Source organism: Streptopelia decaocto (assembly GCF_964273445.1).
Source record: "Streptopelia decaocto genome assembly, chromosome: 2".
Classification (NCBI taxonomy): Eukaryota; Metazoa; Chordata; class Aves; order Columbiformes; family Columbidae; genus Streptopelia; species Streptopelia decaocto.
Genome location: NC_138655.1, coordinates 4,751,353 through 4,772,674, shown reverse-complemented (window position 1 = coordinate 4,772,674; position 21,322 = coordinate 4,751,353). Strand labels below are relative to the sequence as shown.

Here is a 21,322-nt window from a genome sequence, read left to right as displayed (position 1 = left end):
ACTGATTTCAGATTTACAGCATCCACAAACAATACAGTAAGAGCTTCCACAAATGGTACTTTAAGCAAAGTAGGTGAAACATACCCTTTAAAATTTACACTAAGAGAAAGAAATGCAGGTAACAAACAGACAAACCATCCATTTTAGACAATTTTACTGCAAGTAGTATGATATAGACAGCTGGTTTATGAGAAAGCTGGTGGCCACGTTTAAGAGCAGCATGATGAATACATATTTTGATCCTGGACTAGGAACTAATGCTATTTTAGTAATGTGTTTTGCCAAGCTGCAACCCTGTCAGAACTGGCAGGATAAGATATTTACTGACACACACGCTGAAATAATAAGAGGCTGTAAGTGCTTGGCAGTTGGACTTGATACAGAAAGACAGGGAAATATTTAAAGGACACAGACCTCTCCCATTTGTGACTTTGTCGAACTACGAAACACTTGGCAAAGTCTTGTCAGAATTCGGCATTTTTATCTAAGTTGGGAATGACTGTCAGACACTATTCTCTTGCACAAGCTCCAGCATCCATGCTATTTCACCACTGTTTTGCCTTCTGAACCATTATCCTCCCCCAAAAAAGGTTTGAAAAGCATCTAGTCTCCCACAAGCATATTCTGTTGGAGGTTTCCAGCAGATATGCAGCCTTACGTTACCTAAAACATCCTCAGTGAATCAATCCTACACACCTAATTTTTTCTTGAGTGTTCATAAGAAAATATTGTTGCAATAGTTTCTACAGGACTAGGCAAGGTTTTTCTAGTAGGAGGAGAGTTGCTTTGCTTATAAATGGTATTTAAGGTCAAGAAATCATAGCCAACATTTACTTAGTTGAAAGGTTCAAGCTGATTGCACTTGAGTCATATTCTAGACGCAGGATTGCTGGCATAAAGAATGTGGTATCGAGAAGTTCAACCTATACAAACACAATTGTTTAGAAAGCAAAGCTAATCTAGTGGTTGCTTCTTTATGTGCAGCTAATTGCATACCAGCAAGAGAACCTTTCGAGATTGTTCGCCGAGGCAGAAGGAATTTGTGGTCAGATAGTATCACAGGTATTTCTGTAGGTAGGCAGAACTGCTTTAACACTTGAAGGCACTGAACGCTGCATGAGAAGAGGAGGACAATAAAATAAACGCCAGAATTTCAGTACACAGAGTCGCATGGTACTCAAGTGCAGCAGCTGATTTAGCAGGTTATGCTATTAAGCATCTAATATCCTCAGAAAGGCATTAGATCCTCTTCTCAGCAATGCATTCACTGGAGTCAGAGAACAAGCAACCATTTTTCTTCTTCTGTTATTGTGGATCGGTCCTGAGGTCTCAAGCCAAGTGGGAAATTCAGTTCAGAGACGGAGACAGAAGCAGCAACCCGAGCACCTGGCAAAACACATTGGGTTTTGTGCCTGTATTGTTTTAAGAGACACCAAAATACAAATGCAGTCAGTGCAAGCCATCTTGGAGGAAGGAAAAGGGACTCCGTAGTCTATATGAGCATACTTTCAATGTAAATAACAGCTACAAGCTAAATTCAGGACCCTAGAACTGGTCATGTGTATATAGTTGAAGACTTTTGAGTACCTCCTTGATATTTAAGATGCATGTGAAGTAGAACTTGGAGAGTGGCAAGTGAAGTTTGTTCAGAGTGTTCATTTGAAGGATCAACAGGAACAATGTCTTGCTTGATAAGTCTTTCTGACTAGTTTAATATACATCTAATAATAACATCATTAAGGGACCTCCTGTCTCAGAGGCAGTACAGCTATTCACAGAACATACCAGAGGAAGGACCGACCAAAATGAGAGCCGATCAATGAACCTTTCGACAGGTCATCAGGAGCCTTCTCTAACCTACTAGACCATTCTCGAGTAATATCACACAGCAAGAGCACGGGCTTCATGGAGATAGTTAAACAGATCTCCATTCATGTTCTGTCATCCACACACCATTATCCTTCTTAAAATTTGTGGTTGCACACTGTTCCTCATCTTCCTCCACTCACGTTCAGTCCAGCTTCATCTCTGGTAAAAGAAATACTGGTACAAGACCTTTAGCCTCTACTCTTTGCTCTGGTTTAGTCTTTGTGGTTCAGCAGAAGTTGCTGAGAACAGGCACATCACAAGTTTGGGCATTCAGCTCTTCGCTTGAAGCTTTCGTTGTTTTCTGTTATCTGATCCTATAAGGATAATGGATGCAGAGTCTCCTCACTGCTCCCCTGGAAAGCTGAGCCTGACCTTACACTATCCTAGATGTTACGCTTCCAGCTCCCTCATCTGTCACTCCTGATCAGCTCTTGGCAGCTTTTACTTGCTATAATATACCGCTAATTTCTCCGTTTTCAAAACTGACTTGATGTTCATCTTCCAGGACATGACGACAACTGCCCACAGCAGCGACCCAAGCAAGGAGCATTACAAACCACATGCAGAGGACAAAAAAGTATGATGTGAACACACATCTGATTGAAGCTGTTAGGTGATTATGACTGGACAAATCTCAGAAAGGGATTCTTTATTTCCATGGTGAAGAAATCACAGGCTTACACCTGCGTGGAAAAACAGGACAGTCATAATTCCTACAAAGGGATGAGTTCAAGTTGCAAAACCAAAGTACTTGAATGAGTGCTGCATAATACTACCTAAATTTTCAAAAGAGTTTTAGGTCTTCAACACTATCTCTTTAAATAACTGTTCTACTTTTAACAGAATACTTTCTCTTATCAGTTTATTCGGGTACAAGATAGCAGCTTGGCTTGCAAGCCAGTTCCCATGAAGATAGTTAACACTTGCAGGATTCCTTTCTCCAACATCAGAACCAGCTAAATCCATTTATCCCACATGGACTTGATAAGTGACAGCACATCTGCCCCTAAATTATTTCGCTGCTTTGGGCTGGTTCCCTCACCACTTGCAAGATATTTATAGACAACCGTTCATTGGTATTAATTTGCCATTCAGCTTAAGGAACAACTTTACCCTGTACCTGTTTAAGTCCTTGCTTTGGTACTTGATGAGCAGAAAAAACATTGTTACCTTGATACAGGAGTATATATTAGTCCTAAATATATGAAGAGTTATATATATGGCTATTAAGAGCAGGGAAACAAAAAATATCAAGTGCCACGCATCCCTATAGTGAGGATCTGAGAACCTTTGATGAAGCCACCACAGAAGTGGGTAGAACACTCAGATGCACTTGGAGAACATTACACCATTTTCCACATCTTTTGCAACAAACTCCAAACCAGTATTTTTAAGTAGCTTTTTGGGAGTTTTCTCACGTCGGTTTGGAAGCATCACCAGTTGGTTGAGCAGGTTTATTGAACAGAGGGCTACAAAGATGGCAAAGGACAGTGAAATTAAACTATAATAAACTGGAAATACTTATTCATTGCTCCTGGTAGCAGGGTTAACTGGAGAAGGGAGTAGACATTTTTCAGGAAGACCTATAGATTGCAGCAGAGAATCAAAACCCAGGTCAGGCTCCTGTTGAAAGTTGATATTCTTCATTTTGTTCTAGTGTTATAATAAGGGTGAGGATCACCTCACATGACTCTTCTTAAAGTAAAGCTTGACAGTAGGTTTCAAACGTAAAAGCTGTTTAAGGATCACAAAGTGATCTCTCCAGAGCCCTTAAGGTGAAACATTTCATTGTTGTTGAAGCTTATTTGAATGAAAAGCATCACTTGCCCTTCTGGGCTGTTTTATTTCGGCAGCTGTGCTTAGTCATTCTACTTTTCAACTTAAAGTACCACCTTATGCAATAAACTAATGTGTTTACTGTTTGAACAGTCACCTGCCAGATTTTTGAAGTAGTACGATTTGAAGAAATAGAATCTCCTGAGTTAGAAGGGACCTATGATTCAAGAATGCAGAGTTAAGCATAATATATCCTTAAACATTTTAGGTTTTAAGAGCCTAAATGGATTTAAGTTTCTTAATGTTGCTTTGTGTAGTGGCCAAAATTTAACAGACAAAACAGGGGCACCACATCTGTTAATCTCATTTGAGTGAACTGCATTTATTATCCAGTAGCAGTTTAAAGTTTGTTCTTCCAGTAGAAAATTCCTAAGTCAGACATATTTCCCCTATAAAAATATTTCTAATAGCCCGACCTTTGACCCATTTACTTATCTGGAGACATACAGATCACCATATAGCAAAACATAGTCCAAAAGGTCACTTCCATTGTTTTAAACCTTTATTTTAAACCCCAAAGGTACTTCTATTTCTAAGTTGCAATTCCACATTTAAACAGCCTTAGCTTACACCCTCATTTTCAGTCAAGCAGCAGAGTTTAAGATAATTTTATTTGGTTAAAGGGTAAAAAAATTATTGGTTTACTAGGAAAAAAATGCCACAGGAAAAGAATTCATGCGATATCTGCAAAGTTCTTCCTACTTACACACACTCAAGTTGGACTGTGCAGATAAAAACAAACTGTTGGCTTAGAAAGCTTTCTAAGCTCACCTTCCAGCACTCATTATACATGAAGTCTAGAGAAACAGGATGAATATAAAATGTGCAACTACATCCTGTATTCTCCTCGATGAAAGAATATTTGTCCTGTAACCATCAGCTTCAACCAGGCTTAAACCTTCGCTGGCATGGAGCGCAAAACTCTGAAAATATACAAGCCTTCAAAACATGGAACTGAAACGAGCATATACACAAGTCTCCCAGGTTCGGTATGAAATGTTAATTCCTACCGAAGGATAGTACAAAACAGACTCCAGTTTACTTTAGGACAGGCATGGGGAAACTCACCCAGCCATCTGGGTAGGATCAGGAGTGACTTGATCCCAGATTTCTTTGCTGTATGGAAAATAAACACACACACACACCTTCTCATGTGCTTTTTATTAAACACTTCCTACCATTTGCTGCAATTAAGTCAACTTCGGAAGTGTTGGCAGTCATACACTGAAATCCATCCTCCAAATCCCAGGAGATGGTGAACAGTGACACTTGTCTGTCACTTTGGATACATCTGCCATACACCGTAAATTAAACTGCGCACTTGATGAGAAAAGCCAGCCAGACTTCTAGGCTTTACCTGGTTAATCTGAAGTTTAAGTCTGTGTCTAACCTTCTACTTAGCAGTCTGGGGAGTGTAGATCTGACATTAAACTACAAGCCCAGATAAAAACAATTTGTGATGTATTCAGTCATGTAAGCCTCCTATATTTTCAGTCTCTTATAAGGGTGACAGCATTATTACAAATCAAAACCCTTTCAGATGCAAAAAGACACATTAGCTTAGCTTTAGTCTTACCTGCTCTCACCAAACAACTTATAGAGACACAGTTTGCTAATAAAGGAAAGTTCTGGGCTCTTGCTTTGTCAGACACAACAGAGCTGAGAAGTTTCCAGACTGGGCTTCCTGGTTTGCTCTCCAGTATTTAATAAGTTTCTTCAGTGAAAGCCAAGAATTGGCCAGCACTCTTATTATTTGAAAAGATATCACTATTACCCAGACAATTAAAAAGGAAGTTATTTAATCCCTACAACAACAGTGAGCAAGAAAATGAAGCATAACAGCAGTAGCATAACGACACCAGATAAGAATTAGAAAGGATGCTGGGCTGTCATTGAAGCAAAAAGAAGGAACTCATTTTTATTTAGTATTTGCCACTGGCAGGTTTCCACTCATTTTCCAAGTTACAGGTAGACGCAATGTTGGTGAACTGAACGCTCTTACTGGAGATAACATGTTGCTTTCATGATGCAGGATGGACAGTATATTGCACAGTAAAGATGTTATAAACACATGGAAAAGTATTTACATGCATCAGCATTAGACTTTGCTCTTATTAGACAATATACCTTTGGTATTAAACATTCAGGAATTATTACCAACACTGCTCCTAGAACATCTCTCTAGTTCAGATTTTGGTTTCAAATTCAAAGCAATTTTACCAAGAATGCTTGAGGCAAGAAGCTGCACCTGCTTGTCCCATTTCCTAGAGGCAAGATCTCCAAATCATTTGGAATGCAGCAATTTTAAAGTCTTATTCCCTACTTAAAATTTGTCTTTTGTAAGCTACGGTGTATATATTCAGTCTTAATACAGTAATTGCTATGGAGGGATTTAAAGCTTTCTCTAGTAGGGATGTTTGCCCATGAGCCACTTACCAGCCTGTGGCTTTATCTGTTGAAAGCTTCTAAAACTTCAAATATCAGTGAAGATCATCAGGGGCATAACAACTACTAAATTCCCAGTAGGCAGACTGAGGTTGTGATCCACAATCAAGGAAGCGTTAAGTTCATTGAAAGATCCTGTAATGAAGATATTTAGAAATACCTACACACACTCCTTACAGAGCCACCCAGACAGTGAGTCTGTTGACCAAAAGCTTCTGAAAGAGGCTGAAGTTGAGGGAACAGTGTAGCTATTATTGTCCCCATGATAAATTCCAGCATTCATTACAACCAGTTATTCAGTAACCAGCTTTAACACAGAACTGGAACTGATCTCCTGGAAAGAGCATTAATTTATGAGCGTGGTTAATGAGGAAAAGAAAGCTGTTAAGTACAGCTCGGGAAATACTGTGCCATGTTGGGCTGCTGGATGAGTTGAAGTCTGTAGCCTGATGAACATGTACATTTAGCAGTTTACAGTTATGGAGTACTTTAATTGTCTAAGTATCTTTCCATGCTTGTGCAGATATAGGAAGATGCAAAGAAATCTGGTCAAGGAGCACAGAGTCAAATTTATACCAATGATCCCTGAGACTCATCAGGTTTTACATACAGTGATATTAATTAGATTCAGCCATGAATGGGCTAAGAATACCCTGAGACACAGTAAGGATCTATCTTAAGTCATCACACCAAAGACCTTGACTTGCCCACAAGTATATCCTGCTGTTCCAAACTAGTAAAAGAATTATTAACAATTAAATATCAAGCTTACTAGATGAATTGGTATCAATGGAAAATGCTAGCACAAGATTCACTGGATGGGAACCCAAACCCTTTTAGGTACAGCTACTGCACAGTGGAAAGGCCACTTTTATCTAGCACTCCAGTCCAGTTCATAGGATACAAAGAAGATTAGAGATCACAGTAGTACTATAAGGTCAAAAGGTTTATTATTTTCCAAGAGCATCCTGAGTTGTCATGCAAGCTATCCAGAGTGACAGTCTGGAAGAGGACACATCTTACCCAGTTCAATGCCATTTTGGCGGTGGACAGAGATCTACTAACCATGCATCTGCGTATTAAAGAGTTTTGAACAGATCACACAGAAGGCAACAAATTGGAACAGTGATTTGAAAGCAAAGCAGCAGAAAAAGCTCCAACCCCAAAGCCAGTGATGGCTGTAGAAACATGAAGGGTACAGATAATTGTCAAGTCACTCCCCTTTTCAGCCCATCGAAGGAGCAAAATTTTCTGATGTTTAAGCTGTGACGACCAATGTGAATGGCAGCTGGAACTACAGAAGTGCTATGGTGCTGGAAACAATCAGGATAACTCCTGCACTGAGACATGTAAGTCTTTTCCCTCTCTCCACCAAAGTTAGAAGCAGAACCAGAGCCAAGAAAAAGAACAAACCTACATCACGAGCTGATTCCCCCAGATCCACTTCAGACAGCAAACAGGACATGTGCACTAGATGTGTTAGTGTTAAAGCAAGTTGTGCATTTGTTTTGGGTTATTTTTTCTGAACTCTTGGGATTTAGCTGGCCAACCACACTACTCCAAGGAGCAATAGTTCAGATGTCAAATCGCTCCTCTGGGAGTACCCAGAGCCAGACTGCACAGGCCAGTTTGCTTGCTTAGATATTCCCCTTGTAAAATGGAAGCAGTATTTTTACCCTGCACCTTTTCCCTCCCCACAAAAGAAAAAATCCTGAAGCTCTTGTTACCGAGAAGCAAAAAAATCCAGCACCAATGCTACTTTAATAGTTGATTCTGTTCTTCCTATTTGTAGTCCCACAATTGATAAGCAAGTTGTAGGTTAAACAGCACTCAGAATAAGTATATTCTGGAAGACCACTTGCTGCATGTAAGTGATGATAGAAAATTAAGTGGCAAAGAAATCTGACTGTTCTGTAGTCATCGCTTGTTGTGTTAAGCCACTGGTTTCTGGATGTGGTCCAGGAAGACAGATCATATATTCAAGGACAAAATAAAGATGGTAAGAGTGACATGCAGTTGTGCTTTTGTAAAAGAACACTTTGGGTTCAGCCTCCAGTTAGATCATTTATTTATCTGGCACCAAAGGGTGATAATGGCTTGTTTTCAAGTCTCCAAAATAAATGAACTATGCTGCATGCAGAAGTAGTCCAGGCCAGCCAGCAGAGGATAGAAAATATGCAGGGTCAGCATAACACTGGTTTCAATTTCAGTTACGAAAACATTAGAGCTCTCATTTAAAACAAGATGAGGAAACTAAGTTCTCTCTCCATTCTACTAAAAGCGACAGCCTTGCTCTCCCCAGAACATCAATAAAATCCACCTCAGATATAGTTTAGCAAAACAATTTGAGGGTGTGCTTTCCTGCTGCTATTTACACACCAAGATTTTTAAAAGCATCTTCAGTCTATTCCTTAAGGCTCTTTGTTTACCTTCTACCCTTCTATACCATCATAAATGCATAGCAGCTATTGACTGACAATTTCAGTCTTGTAAGGAAAGCAGGTCTTGGTCCACTCCTGGAGCACCTCATGTCCCCACATTAGTCAGTCTTCATATAACACTGCAAAATAGATGGCAAGTCAAACCTAAAGTATCAAGCTGGGCAGGTGTTCTAAAACTAAAGAGACCAGTTTAATAGCCTATACCCTTCATAGATGGGAGTCCTGGAAAGCAAGTCTTAAAACCCACTTAGAGGTGAGGAAGAGTTTTATTAGTTGTCCACGTTGTGGAGACCAACACCCCATCATCTATATATTGAGATTCATGTTCAAGTGGACTATGAGCCAAACTAAGGTCAGAAGCAGCTCCTAAGCCAAACCAAATTGTTACCCAACAAAAGCCTTATGTCCTGATGCTTGCCAGAGTCACTTGCCAAGAGCAAGTTTGATGAGAAAGCTGGCTACTTCTCCCAAGTTGTTTTAATGCAATATGCCAGCTGCAGTCTAAATGGCTTTACAGCACTTGTTGGAAATACCAGCACTAAGGGGCTTTAGTTAAGCTACCGTGTGCCAGGTTCCCTAAGATGGCAGTTCACAGCACACAAACCACCTTAATTCAGCCGCTGCGGAGCTCCAAATCCACTGCTGAGGTGACAAAAACTCAGCTTAAACTTGAGGCAAATTCAGTCTCCAGCAACTCTATCAGGTCTAGATTTAATAGTATGAACTCAGCTCTTTTTCATGCAGAGTATCTTATTCCACTCTGAAAGGAGTGAACTGTGATACACAAGCATAACAGAATAACCAGTTTATTCAAGACAGCAATGACTACTCAGCACGAGGATTCAAAAGACCCTTTAGTCCCAGCCGGAGGATACAAGATCCTTTACCAGCATAAATTTTGGGCGGTTACCCTGAGTAGGGCTGTGACCCAAATGCAAGATGTGTGGGTTACTGATAAGCTGCTGACCTTAAAACAGTCACCTGACGAGCAGCAGCTTACTGAAAGCATGTAAAGTCTTCAGTCCACAGCACAGAGCTCCACAGTTTAAGTGTCCGCTCCCAGGCTTGGTTTTTGGACTGTCCAGGATCTCCTGTCTGGAAGGAGACTCTCAAACAAACACCAGCTGCATCAAACTACACAGTGTCACTCATCCCAACAGCCAGCGTTCTGCTTCAACTCTCTGGCAACTGGATTTGCCCAAATAATTTGTATTTTGTGCTTCTGTATGGTGACTTCAACACACAGCTCTGCTAGAAAGTGTTAAAGCAGTTACTGGGCAGAATAATGCTCTGCTTAGGAAAAGTGTTCCGGTGTTTCAGACACAACAGTTTAGCACTGGTGTATGAACTGAGTGACAAGCATTGCGCTCTGTATTCCCCAAGTTAACCACCCTGCTGAAGGGAAGCTGTTTAGTAGGGCTGCAAGCTGAAGGACCAGGAGCTCTAAGAGAATAGTTAGCAAATCAGTTAAGCCTTCTTTAATGTAAACAACTGCACATAGGGTTATGCCACTTGTCAGCGCAGTTTTGATGAATCTTATGCCTACAGCTGGAATAGGTCACAGCCTGGGACCTTGCAAGTATTGCAAGTAAAGGGGAGTGACTCTTGCAAAACCCAAACGCAGCACAAAACAGTTCATATTACCAGTTATTCTGCAAGCTGCCAAAGCCTCCCCCTCCACTACGTGACAGCCTCATCACTTCCATAGCAGCTCTCCTGGCAGATCAACTGGAAAGCCCCACTTCAACTCCAGTAGCTTTGCTTTTACACTGACCCCCACATTAAAGCCAGTCTGAAGTGACGCCTGTTTTTATGTCAAGCATGACACCACTGCACATGCACTGTTGCTCAATCACTTGGTGCAAGTATTTCAGCGCAGCTTCTGCTGTCAGGGGTAACAGCAGAGGTACAGACTGCTAGTTCAGCTCAAAGAGAACTGCCAGCTGCAGCTTTTGTGGTCAGTGAGAAAGGATTTCACTGTTTTTGCCTAACATGCAAATAGAGGTGCTCACGTACAGTGTGTGAAATGGGGTGCCTGCTCAACAAATTGAAGCTTGAAGCTATGAACAGTAGAATATCATGGGCAGAGTTTACAAATTACACTAGACAAGATCAAATGCTACAGGGTAAGGGAACTATTTATTGCTTAAATCAGTGTCTGCTCAAAGTATAGAAGTGTTACATGCAACTGTATTCACAACTGCAGGCATTATCCAGCAGCTTGTGGGTCATTTCTGCCATCAGCTTCCCACCTGGGCATTTATAAGATGCCCCTCGAACCTTAAGCATCTTTTCTAATTTGGCAAAACATTTTGACTTCAATAAGGTTTTTTTTTTCCAGACATTAAATGCAGTTTCACTGGTGAAATACTCTGCAGATACCATCCAATGTTAGTATTCTCAAAGCTTTTAGAAACGACCCATTTAAAACAAGTTTATATAGGGACAGAGGCAGAGTCCACACGTTCCAGCCTTGGTACACAAGCAGAGCAATATTAACTTATCAAGAGCTAACTTTCCAGCTGTCAGTGAATCCAGGACTGGAGAGAGTTTAAAGGTAATTAATTAACCTCTGAGGTCACAGCCTTGTGAGATGGCTCCAAATTCAGCCTGCTTCCTCCAAGCTGCTCAGAGCCTGTATTTCCCCATGGCAGAACAAAGGCAGTTGCTTCAGAAAGCCCCTCAATTAGGCTACACATTTGCTTCAGTGTGAAAAATTAAGGTGACATGTACTTAGACCTACATATATTGTTTCAGTCGGAGTTACACTGTGCATTGTTGGAAGCCATGTAAATACTCCCCTTGTGTTGCCACACTGAAAAGGCACATGAAGAACATTGTATTTCAGTCATGGCATGACAAAGAAGGAGCAGCAAGTTCACCAGCTATTTCAGTCTTCTAACCACCTTCTCACCACTAATAAAGGACACCTCCAGCAGAAGACATTCTCCCTTAGCTTAAGGCAGTACAACCCAAGTGTATTTAAACCAGACAGAACTGCTGAGATACATTTTAGCTTTGAGGGAGAGGATTACTTTCTATTGCAAGCAGCCCTCACAGCATCCAAACAAGATCATGTCAGCAGATACTGCTCATTCCTTTCGCAAACTCCCAGGGAGCAGCAGGTTCCCGCAGGAATTAACACACATTACGCAAGAGGGTTATCTATAGAACCATACGTTTTCAGTTTTACTGAAGATGCCTCAGTCATACATAATTAAGTGCAAGAACTGCTATAATTTACTTGTTCAGAGGCATGAGCCAACACATGTAAACTGGCCTCTGATATTACAAATCCCCAACCAAAATAGAAGCTGTTTCACTGATCCCATCCATTACATCATGGAAATTGCTATTTTGTCATGAAAACTCCCTTAAATACCCCATTTAATCTCATTAGTACAGGAATGAAGCTCTCACTTCCAAGATAGCAGCTGCCACTACCTTTGACAGACACAAGAATTCATTGATGTTTTCAGATGCCTCGGAGACCGCAGGATGCAGATTTAAGAGCTTAAGGTAGTGTCAGCTTTTCAAACTTACAGTTAAAGGTATTCTGGAAGCATTTATAGCGTATTTATATTATAGATGATATAGATAATCTATATAATATATAGATTATAGATATTTATATTATAGACTAAATATATATATATTATATATAAATGCCTTAATCTTTTGTCTGAAACCCCTTTCCTTTTTTAGGAAAGGAAAAATGAGGCCCGCTGAATATTTCATCAATCCAGTATAATCATCAAAACAAGTGAGGAAGATCTTATCCTTTGCAATATGGTGTGAGGGATGAAGACATGCACAAATTATGTCACTGCAATCACATCAGCAACCACTTCTGCTAGATAGGTACAAAAAAACCCTGGGAGGGAGGCAGAAAGTATACACCAGCTTGCCTTCTTGGAGTTTGAGCACCTCCTCAAGCATATTTCATTAAATATTTTATAGTAGGGTCTGATTGAGGCAGTGGAACGTGACACAGATCATACTGGAGCAGTTTTTACAGAGCGGTAGGGATACACGCTCTAACAGCACACTTTCTTCTCAGGAAACTGCAGTGTTGTGAGGATATCTGTGCTCCGCACTTCCAGTGCTGCCAATCCCTGTGGGTCCACGCCTTGCATGATCTCTCCTTTCCTGAAGGAGAAATCACCTCCTCTGTCCAACATTCAACATCCTGCAATATCTTTCCCATCCTTTCCCATTCGTAATTCACTGCATTAGTCAAGCTCTAACAACATTGATTCACTCACTGCACCCAGAGCCTTTGGCCAGAGCTTTCCCTCCCCTCCTTTTTTCCTCTATACACACCAGAGACCAGTCACTACAACAGAAAAGTGCCCCATGGGGAGAGTATTTTTCAAGGTCAAACAGCTTCAACACCTGCTAAAGGTACTAAAAAAGGGGCACCTTAGGGCTGCACAGCACTGATAATGTTATCTTAAGGAAAACTGCAGCTTTCACAGGAGGTTTAAGAATTAAGTGCTAAGAAATTTCTTCCCTCAGTCCACTCCCACCATCATAGGTGAGGCCAGACTCAACTGTTTTATGGTAAAGCACTGAGATCAGGTTACAGATTAAGTGTGGTATTATTCAAATGGCAGACTAGTGAAGTTTAATAGTCTGAAAAGCAACAGGCATTTTCATCTTTGTCCCTTTGTCAAGTCCCCTTCCAGCAGACTTACCACCCATTATAATCCCAAAGGTGCACTTGGCCACCTTCTCATCCCATCTTCAGCTCATTAGGACTATCGCAGACATTCTAATTGAGCCTCTCCAACCTCACCTTACTCATCCTACCATTCATTCCTCACCCCTTCCCAGCCTCTGCAGCTCCACATCTCCTTTAGCCCAAGCCCTCACCATGGAGCTCAACCCTTTCCAGTTTCCATCACTGCAGCCCCATGTCTCCTCACCTCAGTCTCCTAATTTCTGATCCCTCTCTCCCCTCTGCAGCCTCACATGTCCCTCACCCCCTCCCCATCTTTACAGCTCTGCACACCCCTTAACCCAAAGCTCCTCCTCCCTTTTTCTCACCTCTCCAGTCCCATAATTCCTTCACCCAAAAGCATCTCAGCCCTTCCTCACCTTCAGTCCCACCCACGTCTCCCCAACCCTTCCTCACCTCCACCAGCCCCTCAATCCAAACCCTTCCTCACCTTCACCCCAAACCCTTCCCATCTTTATCAGCCTTTCCACCCCCGACCCCAAACCCCTCCCCACCTTCACCCTAAACCCTCATTTCCCTCACTGCAAATCTTTCCTCACCTTCACCATCTTCACCAACCCCTTCCTCACCTTCACCCCAAACTCTTCCTTACCTTCACCAGTCCCTCATCACCCTCACCCCAAACCCTTCCTCACCTTCACCAGCCCCTCAACCCAAACCCTTCCTCACTTCCACCCCAAACTCTTCCCATCTTCACCAACTCCTCCTCCCCTTCACCAGCCCCTCATCCCAAACCCTTCCTCTCCTTCACCAGCCCCTCATCCCAAACCCTTCCTCTCCTTCACCAGCCCCTCATCCCAAACCCTTCCTCTCCTTCACCAGCCCCTCATCCCAAACCCTTCCTCTCCTTCACCAGCCCCTCATCCCAAACCCTTCCTCTCCTTCACCAGCCCCTCATCCCAAACCCTTCCTCTCCTTCACCAGCCCCTCATCCCAAACCCTTCCTCTCCTTCACCAGCCCCTCATCCCCCTCACACAAAATCCTTCTTCACCTTCATCAACCCCTCATCTCCCTCACCCCAAACCCTTTGCCATCTTCACCAGCCCCTCATCTCCCCTATGCAAGCTGTTCCTCACTCTTCCCCTAAAACTTTTCTCACCCCAAGCCCTTCCTCACCTTCCCCAGCCCCTCACCCCAAACCCTTCCTCACCTTCCCCAGCCCCTCACCCCAAACCCTTCCTCACCTTCCCCAGCCCCTCACCCCAAACCCTTCCTCACCTTCCCCAGCCCCTCACCCCAAACCCTTCCTCACCTTCCCCAGCCCCTCACCCCAAACCCTTCCTCACCTTCCCCAGCCCCTCACCCCAAACCCTTCCTCACCTTCCCCAGCCCCTCATCTCCCTCACCTCAAACCCTCGCCCCAGAGCTCCCCAACCGCTCGTTACCTCCCCACCCCCCTCCTCACTCCACACAGCCCAACCGCCCCCCGAGGCCCAACCGCCCCCCGAAGCCCCTCACCCGCTGCTCCCCTTACCTGCCCCCGGGTCTCCCCCTGCACCCGGGACCTGCTCCGTGCGGCGGGGGTGGGGGGAGGCGGCGGTGCCGACGGGGAGGGTGGGGGGGGGAAGGAGCGAGGTCACTCACGGCGGCACGAGCGCGGCGGGGACACCGGCACCAGCGGCCGCTTTATACCGGGCTCCTCGGAAACCGTCTCCCGCTTCCGCTTCCGCCCCCTCCCCGCGCCGGGGGTCATGAATATGCAGTGAGGGGGCGTGGCTTTGAGGTGGTGGGGGGAGGTGGCGGGCAGGGGGCGTTGCCAGGGCGACGGGCGGACGGGCTACGGGGCTGCCCGGGGCTCGGCCCAGGGGCGGGGGCGATCGCACCTGAGGGGAGCGGGGGGGCGGGGTGTGGGGGGACAGGTGTAGCAGCCGCTCCCGCTGCTCGGGGGGATGACGAGCCCTTCGGCACCTTCCCAAGGCGGTTCCTGTGTGTAAAGGGAGATCAGTATAAGTCCAGTATAAGTTGGGGAGCGACCTGTTGGAGAGCAGTGTAGGGGAAAGGGAGCTGGGGACAGCAGGGTGACCATGAGCCAGCACTGGGCCCTTGTGGCCAGGAAGCCAATGGTACCTGGGGTGGATGAGAAGGGGGTGGTCAGTAGGTCAGAGAGGTTCTCCTGCCCCTCTGCTCTGCCCTGGGGAGACCACACCTGGAATATTGTGTCCAGTTGTGGCCCCTCAGTTCCAGCAGGACAGGGAACTGCTGGAGAGAGTCCAGCGCAGGGCAACCAAGATGCTGAAGGGAGTGGAGCATCTCCCGTGTGAGGAAAGGCTGAGGGAGCTGGGGCTCTGGAGCTGGACAAGAGGAGACTGAGGGGTGACCTCATTCATGGTTACAGATATATAAAGGGTGAGTGTCAGGAGGATGGAGCCAGGCTCTTCTCAGTGACAACCAATGATAGGACAAGGGGTAATGGGTTCAAACTGGAACACAAAAGGTTCCACTTAAATTTCAGAAGAAACTTCTTCCTGGTGAGGGTGGCAGAGCCTGGCCCAGGCTGCCCAGGGAGGTTGTGGAGTCTCCTTCTGTGCAGACATTCCAACCCGCCTGGACACCTTCCTGTGTAACCTCATCTGGGTGTTCCTGCTCCGGCGGGGGATTGGACTCGATGAGCTTTCCAGGTCCCTTCTGATCCCTGACATTCTGTGATTCTGTGATCGCTGAGTGGCCGAGTGGTGACCTGAGGGTGACTGGAGGCCGCCACCTTGTCTGCCCCCTCAGAGGTAAAAGTGTATTTTCCACAGAAACATGGCACAGAGCCCCTCTGCCCTGTCAGAAAAAGTTCCGCGAAGCACAGCTCCAAACAAATTGGAAAGTGCAGGTGCCTACCTGAGATACTGCAAACACGCCAGCCTGAAATCGTCAAAATTTTTCCTTCATCGTGAGGAAAAATCTTTTCCACAGGTTTGGCCATGCATGAGGTATCATCCCACTTCTCCACACATCCTGTGCTTTAACAGCATCTCACACACCAGACCAAGGGTGCAATTAAGCGTTTGTCACGTTTACAACGTACAACACTCAATATACAACACGCAGCGACCACTGGGAAATCTAAACGCTTGGCTCCTGCTGTGTCGGGAGCACCCCCTGCAAATTCACCATCAAACACCGTATTGTGTATGCTTTTTTTATTCCCAATTACATTTCGTAGCCTTAATTGCGCTGACTGCGTTGGGCAGGGCAGCGTAATATTTAATTTTCATTACTTACATAAACCGGGGATGCATAAAGTAGCGTGTGAGCGGCATGTAAAAATGCACGTTACTTGCATAAGTGTAACTGCCTTTTGTTTCTAGGCACGCCGTTAAGTATATATATTCCAAAACAATTGTTTTTTATTGTGAACTTCTTTCTCTGCAGCTCATGAATAAATAAACCACGAAGCATACCAGGCTTCAGAAAAAGGAAAACCACAGAAGGCAAAGTGGAATAACTGCGCACGTCTATGTGCTGTTAAAAAGCTTGAGACTACCAAAAATGCCATGATTGCAGGCCCTAAAGAAACAGAAAAACTAAAATCTTTTATTTTAGAATGCTGTTATCAATAGATATTTATTTTTAGGCTAATTCAGACCAAGGACTGAAAAGCATGCGTGACCATGGTTATGCACAGCTCACTAAATTAACAACCCTCTGGTGAGAATTCCCAAATTCTCTTCGAATAATGATGGAGTTTTTGATGTTTAAAAATACTGTAACAACATTGCTTGCTTTTTGAAAAAAAAAAAAAGTCACAAAATAATTATCTTAATTAGCCAAAAGATAAAGATAAAGTTACAGTACTGACAACAACCCAGTGTAACACCTACTCTTGGCAGCAAAACAACATCCATTATATCACTACTGAATGTATGCATTATAATTTAATAAAACATTCAAGTTTATTCCATAGAAGAAACAAAATATACCGATGTTTATAGTAGTAGAAAAGTCAGAGAAAAAGCTTCAGTGGAAATTATATGAGACCCTAACACAACTGAGATCACTAAGCAGGAGTCTCAAAGTGCAGGTATAGTTACAACCTCTAAATTATGCTTCTTGTTACCCATAAATTTGTGTCAGCCTGACATTTTGGCACTTGGTTTTAAAATAACTGGAAGAAATCCCACTTTTTTGGATCCTTTTGTTGCCTGCTGTTGCGGCAAAGTGTGGTCTTTACCTCACCCTGACATTTCAGGCCTGTTCAGGCAACGTCCAGACGTGTCTCGATGTGTTGGGATATTTCTCCATTTTATTTCCTCAAGTGATTTTCGCTTGAGGGTTGTTGACTGTCAGGCTTCAGCGGAGCCGAGAGTCAGAAAGGGTAATTTTCCATAAAACATTTTAATGTTAAAAATCCAATTTTTTATAACGAGATTGAGGGGGTGGAAAAAAAAAACAAAACTACCCAAAGAAGCAGAGCCGTCTTTTTCCTCTGAGGTTCTTAGTCAACTCTAAATATTTAACCCATAATAAATAAACGCATCCTCAGGTCTTGGCAGGGGAGTCACGAGCATCAGTCAAGCGACTGATGTGCTGTCCAGACGTGTGCTGGTGTTTGTGGGGCTGGGAGAAAAGCCCCTGAATGGTGGTGGAGAGCGAGGCTGGAGACACCTTCTCCTTCCCAGCGTTTGTGAGGCTCAACCTTTATCATAGAATGGTTTGGGTTGGAAGGGACCTTCAAAGCTCACCCAGTGCCACCCCTGCCATGAGCAGGGACATCTTCACCAGCTCAGGTTGCTCAGAGCCCCGTCCAGCCTGGCCTGGGATGTCTCCAGGGATGGGGCATCCACCACCTCTCTGGGCAACCTGGGCCAGTGTTTCACCACCCTCAGTGGTTTTGAGTCCCTAGGCTGAGGTGCTTCAGTGAGAGCTTTCCCTGAAGAAAACATCCAGAAGTCACCTTAAAAATGTCTCCATGACTCTTGTTCTGCTCATTTCCCTTTTGTGAGTCACACAGATGGAGAAACCCCCATGGTGCCGATCCCTCACTTGTCCTTGCTTCCACTGGTTGGTTTTGTGTGCAGTAACGAAGGATTTTTAAAAAAATAATATCTACAGGACCCCTGAACACTGGAGAGCAATATCCTGCTCTAAAAGCCTTACCTTCTGTCTTGGCGTAGAAATCAGAGCCGGGGGTCTTCCCAATTTTAATGAAACACGTTAATTAACCAGGCGGCAGGATCATCAACAAGCTGCCGTGAGTTCTCTCTACTCCATTTCACAGGTACTTGGCTTACAAAATGGTTATGAAAATTCACCAGCCAGCCAAGCCAAACAAACAACACCCCCACTATTATTTTACATGCGTGTCAAAAGAAATAACTTGCCGCAGGCAAAGCGGGTGAAGGAATTTTACGAGGCTGCGTCTGATCCTCCCTCTCCCCTCCCTCAGACAGTTAAAGAAATGTTTGGATGATGAAAGGGGTAAGGGAGCAGAGGACAGCTGGTTCAGAATTAATGAAATGTTTGAGCATTATCATGCGATAATGGATTTAACTGACGCTTTGCCAGTGCTCGCATCGACTGTGATTTTTGCTTTACATGAAACGCAGGGTTTCCTAGATTATCCAAATCTCATGAGACTGTTGCTTCTCCTAAACCATTGAAAATTGCGACTTAAAAAAAGGCAATTCTTCATCTGGATGGACAAAACCTCACAGGATTGTTTTGATTTACTTTCAGACTTAATGACATTTGACACAGCCGACTCATAGAGGTGTCTCTTCCTTCAGGTGGCTTTGGGAAGCCTGAGGCTGCACTTAAAGCAAACCAGAGCACCCAGAAGCCCAGGTGAGGTCTCCCAGCCAGGACACTTGTGAACAGGAGTTGAAAAATGAGTCTTAACTTTTACATATTCGGCCTGTAACTTATCCCCAGGATGTCTCTCACAAAAGGTGAGATATCTGATGGGAAATCCGTGCTCTGGGCTTGAAACTGCTGTTTATCCTTCTGCACACCCTCCCCCAACACATGCTGTCATTAAGCTGGAACTACTGTGTAAAATAGCCCATGTCCCTTGATGCCTTTTCCTAAAAGCATTGGGATGCTTCTTATTTCTGCCTGTCACATAGACTTTCCATGAGCAGACAAGTCACGGACAGCAGGATAACGCCTGTGACTTTGTGACTGAGACCCAGACAGGCGGATTTGCTGTTCGGTTTTAGGTTGCCAGCGGTAGCCAAACTCGATTTTGAAATTCGGAGAGGCAAATGGCTTCAGACAGGACCTGCGGGTACAGACCTTTGTCTGGTCTTGTGCCCAAAGTTCACTTGGAGCAATGTCAACCACCTGAAGCAAACAGAGTGGTGCGGGTGTAGGGTCTCTTTGCCTTTCTCCTGGGCTGAAACCTGGACTAAAAGCAGCAGCTATACCTTCCCATACCATCCCCATATAGAAAATAAACAGTTTGTGGTGGAGACTCGAGCTGGTAGCGGTTACATTGGCAAGATCCAGGCTGTAAGATGCGTTCGCCACTGCTGCCACTTGTGAGGTCTCGTCATGAGTTCATGCCTTGAAGAACGAGAGAGTTCCCTATCATTATTTCCTGGTTTGCACAGCTAAAAATGTCGGATTAATGGCTGCAAACATTATCCTGCCTCTTGAATGTATGTGGTCTATAATTATCTCCATGATAAAACTGTGAGGAATTAAGCTCCGATGCAGTTTATAGCTGACAAGGGATGACTTGACAGGCCTTCAAGAATGCTGGCTCTAGTCCTCACTTAAGCACCGAGAACTGCAGAGCTTATTCAGTTCAGTCACTTCTTCCCTTGCAATGGACATTCAAGAACCTCTTTGTTTTTTTAAATGCTATTTACTCTTTCTGTTTCTCTCCGCTTGGGCAATGAGCTGAGATTAGTCAGCTTGCCTTCCGAGCTGCCTGATATTAAACCATGACTATGATGTTGATGAGGTTTCCATTGCTGCACAGGGATATTTGTATTTTGGTCTCTTTATTTTTACTGAAAGCCAAATTGAAAAATAGAGACTTTTCATCGTATTGGGTTTGCAAAGAATCAAAACCTTAACTAAAGCCTGAAGTACAGGAGGCTGCTTAAGTCTGAGATTATTTTCATGTGGCTTCATTCCCATTAGCTTTACCCAGGTTAAAGCTGACCAGTTTACACTGGTGAACACAGAAAAAATGACCAGTTCATATTCTGGCTGCACAGGCTCCTGCTGGAAAGCTGACTTGATTGAAGTTTCACCTGAGAGATCTTGGTTCCTTGATGCTTTCTCATAACAACATGACATTTCACGGATTAATTTACAGATGATAGCCACTTGGGGTAGTCCAGTGCAGAATGAAATATCATATTTTATCTGGTCACAACAGAATCACGGAATGGTTGGGGTTGGAAGGGACCTCTGGAGATCATCCAGTCCAACCCACCTGCTAAAGCAGGTTCACCAGAGCAGATCACACAGGAAGGTGTCCAGGTGGGTTTGAATGTCTCCAGAGAAGGAGACTCCACAACCTCTCCGGGCAGCCTGTTCCAGGCTCTGGCACCTCAAAGGAAAGAAGTTTCTCCTCATATTCAGATGGAACCTCCTGTGCTTCAGTCTGTGCCCATTGCCCCTCATCCTATCATTGGGCACCACTGAACAGAGTCTGGTCCATCCTCTTGACACCCACCATGGAGATATTTATGAACATTGATGAGATCCTCTCTCAGCTTCTCTTCTCCAGCTGAACAGCCCCAGCTCTCTGTCTCTCCTCGTAAGAAAGATCCTCCAGACCCCTCATCTTTGTAGCCACTGGTCTCTCTCCAGTAATTCCTTGTCCTTCTTAAACTGGGGAGCCCAGAACTGGACCCAGAAGTCTAGATGTGGCCTCACCAGGGCAGAGCAGAGGAGGAGGAACAACCTCCCTTGACCTGCTGCTCACACTCCTCCTAATGCACCCCAGGTACCATTGGTCTCTCAGCCACAAGGGCACATTGTTGACTCATGGTCAGCCTGTTGTCCACCAGAACTCCCAGGTCCTTCTCTGCAGAGCTGCTTTCC

The 21,322-nt window shown here is 44.2% G+C and overlaps 1 protein-coding gene across 2 annotated transcripts in view; it reads right to left on the bottom strand.

Moving 5' to 3' along the window:
* Positions 1–14,989, bottom strand: part of SLC45A4 (solute carrier family 45 member 4) — a 67,755-nt gene extending 52,766 nt beyond the window's left edge. The window contains exon 1 of one of the 2 annotated variants that reach the window (XM_082047126.1): positions 14,918–14,989. The gene's annotated coding sequence lies outside the window, so the exon portion shown is untranslated. Of the gene's footprint in view, positions 1–14,807 lie in introns of both variants that reach the window. The other variant, XM_082047125.1, reaches the window with a different exon arrangement.
* Between the last annotated feature and the right edge of the window lie 6,333 nt (positions 14,990–21,322).